The following is a 7,987-nucleotide window of genomic DNA, read 5'->3' as shown; positions in this document are numbered from 1 at the left end:
ATAATAAATGCACGGGTTCCAAAAGGTGTGTTCCCAAAAAATGATAAAGATATGGATTCCATGGGGTTTGTTCCCAAAAAAATAATAAATGTATGGATTCCATGGGGTGTGTTCCCAAAAAAATAATAAATATATGGATTCCATGGGGTGTGTTTCCCAAAAAAAAAAAAAATAAATGCACAGATTCCAAAAGGTTTGTTCCCAAAAAATAATAATAAATGTATGGATTCCGAAAGGTTTGTTCCCAAAAAATGATAAATAATAAATGCATGGGTTCCAAAAGGTGTGTTCCCAAAAAATGATAAATATATGGATTCCATGGGGTGTGTTTCCCAAAAAATAATAATAAATGTATGGATTCCATGGGGTGTGTTCCCAAAAAAATAATAAATGCACAGATTCCAAAAGGTGTGTTCCCAAAAAATAATAATAAATGTATGGATTCCATGTGGTTTATTCCCAAAAAATAATAAATAATAAATGTATGGGTTCCAAAAGGTGTGTTCCCAAAAAATGATAAAGATATGGATTCCATGGGGTGTGTTTCCCAAAAAATAATAATAAATGTATGGATTCCATGGGGTGTGTTCCCAAAAAAATAATAAATGTATGGATTCCGAAAGGTTTGTTCCCAAAAAATAATAATAAATGCATAGATTCCAAAGGGTTTATTCCCAAAAAATAATAAATAATAAATGCATGGGTTCCAAAAGGTGTGTTCCCAAAAAATGATAAATATATGGATTCCATGGGGTTTGTTCCCAAAAAAATAATAAATGTATGGATTCCATGGGGTGTGTTCCCAAAAAAATAATAAATATATGGATTCCATGGGGTGTGTTTCCAAAAAAAATAATAAATGCACAGATTCCAAAAGGTTTGTTCCCAAAAAATAATAATAAATATATGGATTCCATGTGGTTTATTCCCAAATATTAATCAATAATAAATGCACGGATTCCAAAAGGTGTGTTCCCAAAAAATGATAAATGTATGGATTCCATGGGGTTTGTTCCCAAAAAAATAATAAATGTATGGATTCCATGGGGTGTGTTCCCAAAAAAATAATAAATGCACGGATTCCAAAAGGTGTGTTCCCCAAAAAAATAATAAATGTATGGATTCCATGGGGTTTATTCCCAAAAAATAATAAATAATAAATGCACGGATTCCAAAAGGTTGGCTCCCAAAAAAATAATAATAAATGTATGGATTCCATGGGGTTTATTCCCAAAAATAGTAAATAATAAATGCACGGATTCCATGGGGTTTATTCCCAAAAATAATAAATAATAAATGCACGGATTCCATGGGGTTTATTCCCAAAAAATAATAAATAATAAATGCATGAATTCCAAAAGGTTGGCTCCCCAAAAAATAATAATAAATGTATGGATTCCATGGGGGTTGTTCCTAAAAAAATAATAAATAATAAATGCGCGGATTCCAAAAGGTGTGTTCCCAAAAAATGATAAATATATGGATTCCATGGGGTTTGTTCCCAAAAAAATAATAAATGTATGGATTCCGAAAGGTTGGCTCCCAAAAAAATAATAATAAATGTATGGATTCCATGGGGGTTGTTCCCAAAAAATAATAAATAATAATTACATGGATTCCAAAAGGTGTGTTCCCAAAAAATAATAATAAATGTATGGATTCCATGGGGGTTGTTCCTAAAAACATATAAATAATAAATGCACGGGTTCCAAAAGGTGTGTTCCCAAAAAATGATAAATATATGGATTCCATGGGGTGTGTTTCCCATAAAATAATAATAAATGTATGGATTCCAAAACGTTTATTCCCCAAAAGTAATAAATAATAAATGCGCGGATTCCAAAAGGTGTGTTCCCAAAAAATAATAATAAATGCACGGATTCCAAAAGGTTGGCTCCCCAAAGAATAATAATAAATGTATGGATTTCATGTGGTTTATTCCCAAAAATTAATAAATAATAAATGCACGGATTCCATGGGATTTGTTCCCAAAAAATGATAAATATATGGATTCCATGGGGTGTGTTTCCCAAAAAATAATAAATGTATGGATTCCAAAAGGTTTATTCCCCAAAAGTAATAAATAATAAATGCACAGATTCCAAAAGGTGTGTTCCCAAAAAATAATAATAAATGCACGGATTCCAAAAGGTTGGCTCCCCAAAAAATAATAATAAATGTATGGATTTCATGTGGTTTATTCCCAAAAATTAATAAATAATAAATGCATGGATTCCATGGGGTTTGTTCCTAAAAAATAGTAATAAATGCACGGATTCCAAAACATTTGTTCCCAAAAATAATAATAAATGCATGGATTCCAAAAGGTTGGCTCCCCCCCAAAAAAAAAAAATGGATTCCATTGGGGTTGTTCCTAAAAAATAATAATAAATGTATGGATTCCATGGGGTTTCTTCCCAAAAAAATAATAAATGCACTTATTCCAAAAGGTGTGTTCCCAAAAAATAATAAATGTATGGATTCCATGGGGTTTATTCCCCAAAAATAATAAATAAGAAATGCATGGATTCCAAAAGTCTGGCTCCCCAAAAAATAATAATAAATGTATGGATTCCATTGGGGTTGTTCCTAAAAATGATAAATGTATGGATTCCATGGGGTTTCTTCCCAAAAATAAAAAATGCACGGATTCAATGGGGTTTCTTCCCCAAAAAATAAATGTGTATTTAGCCAAGGTTTTTTTCCTCCCCAGAATTAAATCCACTTATTCCAATGGCTTCTCCCCTCAAAAAAAAAAATAATTTCACTTATTCCGAATGGATTTCCCCCCCCCCAAAATAAATGCACATATTTCAAAGGGATTTCCCCCCCCAAATTAAATTCACTTATTCCAAGGATTTTTTTTTTCCCCAAAAAATAAGTCCTATTTAACCAAGGATATTTTCCCCCAAAACAAAAGCTCATCTTGCAAAAATTCCCCAAGAAATCAATGTACTGCTTTTATTCCAAAGGTTTTTCCCACTCCAAAACGGAATGCACACATTAAAAAGTGGATTTTTCCAGGAAATAAATTGAAATACTCCCTTCATTCCAGGTGGGGATTTTTTTGCTCCCTCCCCTTATTCCAGGTTTTTTTTTTTTAACCAGGAGAAAATTTCCGTGATAGCAAGGAGGGGAATTTGTGGTGCCTTGGGAATTTGGGATAAATTTGGGATGTTTCACTGAGATAAATGCGGAATATTTCTCTGGGATAAATTTGGGATGATTTGGATTAAATTTGGGAGAAACTCATGATATTTCAATGGGATAAATTTGGAATTAAATTTGGGATAATTTGGATTAAATTTGGAAAACTTGGGATAGATATTTCTCTGGGATAAATTTGGAGTATTTCTCTAGGATAAATTGTAGATATTTGGCATAAATTTGGGATATTTCACTGGGACAAATTTGGGATAATTGAGACTAAGTTTGGAAAATTTGGGATATTTCACTGGGATAAATTTGGAATAATTGGGATTAAATTTGGAAAATTTGAGATATTTCACTGGGATAAATTTTGGATATTTCGCTGGGATAAATGTGGGATTAAATTTGGGATATTTGGGATTAAATTTGGGATATATGTGGGATAGATATTTCACCGGGATAGATTTGGTATGTCTCTGAATTTATTGCAGTTTTGGGATGGGCCCCGAGCTCGCGGAATTCCGATGGAAAAACCCCCAAAATCCCAAAAAAAGCCTTGGAAGGAAAGGAAAAGGGTTCAAACCCCCCAGGTGAATTCCTTACTCACGGAATTATCCCGGGAGCACTTCCAGGGCCTGTTCAGGGATTTTCCAGCATTTCCATGGGAACGGGCTCCCTAAAAAGGGGATTTTCCCCCAAAAGGCCGGCCGGGATTTATAGGGAGCCGGGAATGTCGGGGCAGGCCGGGGCAGGCCGGCTGGAACTGGTTCTACCGGGATACGGAAAAACTGGAATTGCTGCGCTCCCAGGGAGCGGGAACGGCTCACCCAGGATAACCCCGGAGCTGCCCGGGCTGGGATGGACCCATGGGATTGGCGTCTCTGGGAAAGGGGATTTGGGATAACCACGGGATTGGGATCTCTGGGATTCAGGGATTTGGGATACCCGTGGGATTGGGATCTCTGGGACTCAGGGATTTGGGATATCCATGGGATTGGGATCTCTGGGATTCAGGGATTTGGGATATCCATGGGATTGGGATCTCTGGGATTCAGGGATTTGGGATATCCATGGGATTGGGATCTCTGGGATTCAGGGATTTGGGATATCCATGGGATTGGGATCTCTGGGATTCAGGGATTTGGGATATCCATGGGATTGGGATCTCTGGGATTCAGGGATTTGGGATATCCATGGAATTGGGATCTCTGGGATTCAGTGATTTGGGATACCCATGGGATTGGCATCTCTGGGACTCGGGGATTTGGGATATCCATGGGATTGGGATCCCTGGGATTCAGGGATTTGGGATATCCATGGAATTGGGATCCCTGGGATTCAGGGTTTTGGAATAGCCATGGATTTGGGATCCCTGGGATTCAGGGTTTTGGGATATCCATGGGATTGGGATCTCTCGGATCCAGGGATTTGGGATATCCATGGGATTGGCATCTCTGGGAAAGGGGATTTGGGAAATCAATGGGATTGGGATCTCTGGGATTCAGGGATTTGGGATACCCATGTGATTGGCATCTCTCACGTTCAGGGATTTGGGATATCCATGGGATTTGGGATATCCATGGGATTGGCATCTCTGGGATTCTGGGATTTGCATCCCCAGGGGTGGGAATCCTCGGGAAAGGGGGATTTGCAGCAGGACCCTGTGTGGAAATTGTGGGAAAACAGAGACCTTGGGAACAGCCTGGAAATGGGGGCTGGGATCGGGATGGGGCTGGAGCAGGATCTGTGGGATTCAGGGACGGGATCCATGGGATCAGGATGGGATCTGTGGGATTCAGGGATGGGATCCATGCCAGGCCCTTCCCAGGCTTCTTTCCCTGCCAGAGGTTTTCCAGGAACTGCAGAGGCTCCGGCTACACAAACACGGGATTTTCCCGGGATTTCATTTGGGATGGGGCGGATCCAAGGCCTGGCTGGGAGTTGGGTGTGAATTGCCTGGGAATTTGTAGGGTTCTGCTGGGAATTTGCTGGGAATTTCTTTGGAAGGAGCAAGGGCTGAGCTGGGATTCTGGATCCACACAACTTCTGAGCTGTGCTGAGGGATTTGGGGCTGGAAAAGCAGGATCAGGGATTGGGGATCAGGGATCGGGGATCAGGCCCGGCCCTGCCCCTCTCCCTCATCCCTCATCCCATGGATCCACCCCAGGTTCCCTCCAGGCCGGGAATTCCCGGGGAGCAGATCCCAGGCACTCCATGGGAGCCATTCCAGAAAACCCCCTTGGGAAAGGGGCTCCAGGGATTTCCAGCGAATGATGGAGAAAAGGGGGGCTCCAGGCCCAAATTCCAGGTGTTCAATGGCCCACAACCCTTGGGAAAAGTTGGGATATTCCTTGGGAAAGCTGCTCCGAAACTTTCCAGGGAATGATGGCAGAAAAGGGCATCCCTGGAGTGGCTCCAGCCCCACAATTCCATGGATTTCTGCCCAAATCCCAGTATTTAACTCGAGAATAATCCCAAACCCTCTGGCAAATTTGGGCTATTCCTTGGGAAAAGTGGGAATGACGCTGTTAAAGCCCCACAATTCCATGGATTTCTGCCCAAATCCCAGTATTTAACTTGAGAATAATCCCAAACCCTCTGGAAAAGCTGGGATATTCTTTGGGAAAAGTGAGAATAATGCTGTTAAATTCCATGGATTTCTGCCCAAATACCGGTGTTTAATTAGAGAATAATCCCAAACCCTCTGGAAAAACAGGGATATTCATTGGGAAAGGTGGGAATTATGCTGTTAAAGCCCCAGAATTGCATGTATTTCTGCCCAGATCCAGGTGTTTAATTCAAATACACTGCCAAAAAACCTCTGGAAAAATTGGGATATTCCTTGTGAAAAGTGGGAATGACACTGTTAAAACCCCACAATTCCATGGATTTCTGCCCAAATCCCAGTATTGAGAATAATCCCAAACCCTTTGGAAAAGCTGGGATATTCATTGGGAAAGGTGGAAATGATGCCGTTAAAGCTCCAGAATTCCATGGATTTCTGCCCAAATCCAAGTGTTTAATTCAAATGCACTGCCAAAAAACCTCTGGAAAAGTTGGGATATTCCTTGGGAAGGGTGGGAATGGCGCAGAATTCCATGGATTTCTGTGAAAATCCCAGTGTTTAATCAGGGAATAATCCCAAAACTTTTGGAAAATCTGGGATATTCCTTGGGACGGGTGGGAATGATGCCAAAATTCCATGGATTTCTGTCAAAATCCCAGTGTTTAACTCGAGAATAATTCCAAACCCTCTGGAAAATTTGGGCTATTCCTTGGGAAAAGTGAGAATGACGCCGTTAAAACCCCACAATTCCATGGATTTCTGTCCAAATCCCAGTGTTTAATTAGGGAATAACCCCAAACCCTCTGGAAAAACTGGAATATTCCTGGGAAAGGGATCCAGCAGGGGGCAGGCTCCGATCCCGGGAATCCCGGGAAAATCCAGGTATTTCTGGGAATGGAGAACATTCCGTGTAATTATGAACATTAATTATTAATAATTATTAACACGGGTAATTAATATTAACGATTAGCGTTAATAACTGTGAAAGTTCTGGATGGATCAGGAGCATTAATTAAAATGGGTATTTAAATGAGGAAATTTGAATATTAACATATTTAAATGTTCATAAATACAGAAATAGAGATTTTAAAATAAATGTAAACATAAATTCTAAAATAAATAGAAATATAAATATGAATTTAAACAGGAATATAAATATAAATACAAATGAAAATGGAAATATAAAGGTAAATGTAAATATGAAAGTATAAATAGAAAAATAAACCAAAAGTGTAACAAAAATACAGAAATACAAATACAAATGTGAACATAAACAACAAACATAATCTTTAAGATAAATGTAAAGTTGTAAATATAATTTTTAAAATAAATATAAATACGAATGTATGATGGTAAACTTAAATGCAAAATCAAAATACAAAGATAAGTTTGAATATAAACACAAATAGGAAAATAAATATAACAGTAAGTGTAAATAGGAACACAAATGTAAATAAAAATACAAATATAAATATAAATATACATGTATTCATACAAATATAAACACAAAAAATCAAAATTCAAAGATGAATTTGAACATAAACACAAATATAAATATAATTACAAATAAAATACAAATATTAATATAAAGGTAACAGTAAGTATAATTAGGAATATATTAATATGAATAATAGATATAACCTTATACATGCCAATATAAACATTTTAAAAATTAAAAATACAAAGATAAATTTGAATATAAACACAAATACAAATATAAATATAAATAAAATACAAATATAAATTATAAAGGTAACAGTACAAATAAGAACATAAAATATAAATTACAAATATAAATAATAAACATAAGTGTATACATACAAATCAACATACAACTATAAATATAAACTAATGCAAATGCGAATATAAATATAAAAGTAAGTACATATAGGAATAAAAAATAAAAAAATAAGAATAAAAATAAAAGTAAAAATAAAAACTAAATAAAAACAAATATAAATACACCTATAGCTATAACTGTAAATTTATACGTGTAAATATAAAAATCAGAACACAAAGATAAATTTGGAGAGAAACGCAGCAGGAATGCAGAAATGGAAAGGGAAAAACCGAACGCAGGAGCACAAACGCGGGGCGGGAGCCGGGGCGAGTCCCGGGCGAGTCCCGGGCGAGTCCCGGGTGAGTCCCGAGCGAATCCCGGTGAGTCCCGGGCGAATCCCGGTGAGTCCCGAGCGAATCCCGGTGAGTCCCGGGCGAGTCCCGGGTGAGTCCCGGTGCGTCCGGGCGAGTCCCGGGTGACTCCCGGTGAGT

The sequence above is a fragment of the Anomalospiza imberbis genome, chromosome 23, assembly GCF_031753505.1.
Source record: "Anomalospiza imberbis isolate Cuckoo-Finch-1a 21T00152 chromosome 23, ASM3175350v1, whole genome shotgun sequence".
NCBI lineage: Eukaryota > Metazoa > Chordata > Aves > Passeriformes > Viduidae > Anomalospiza > Anomalospiza imberbis.
Note: the sequence above shows the minus strand (reverse complement) of the source record.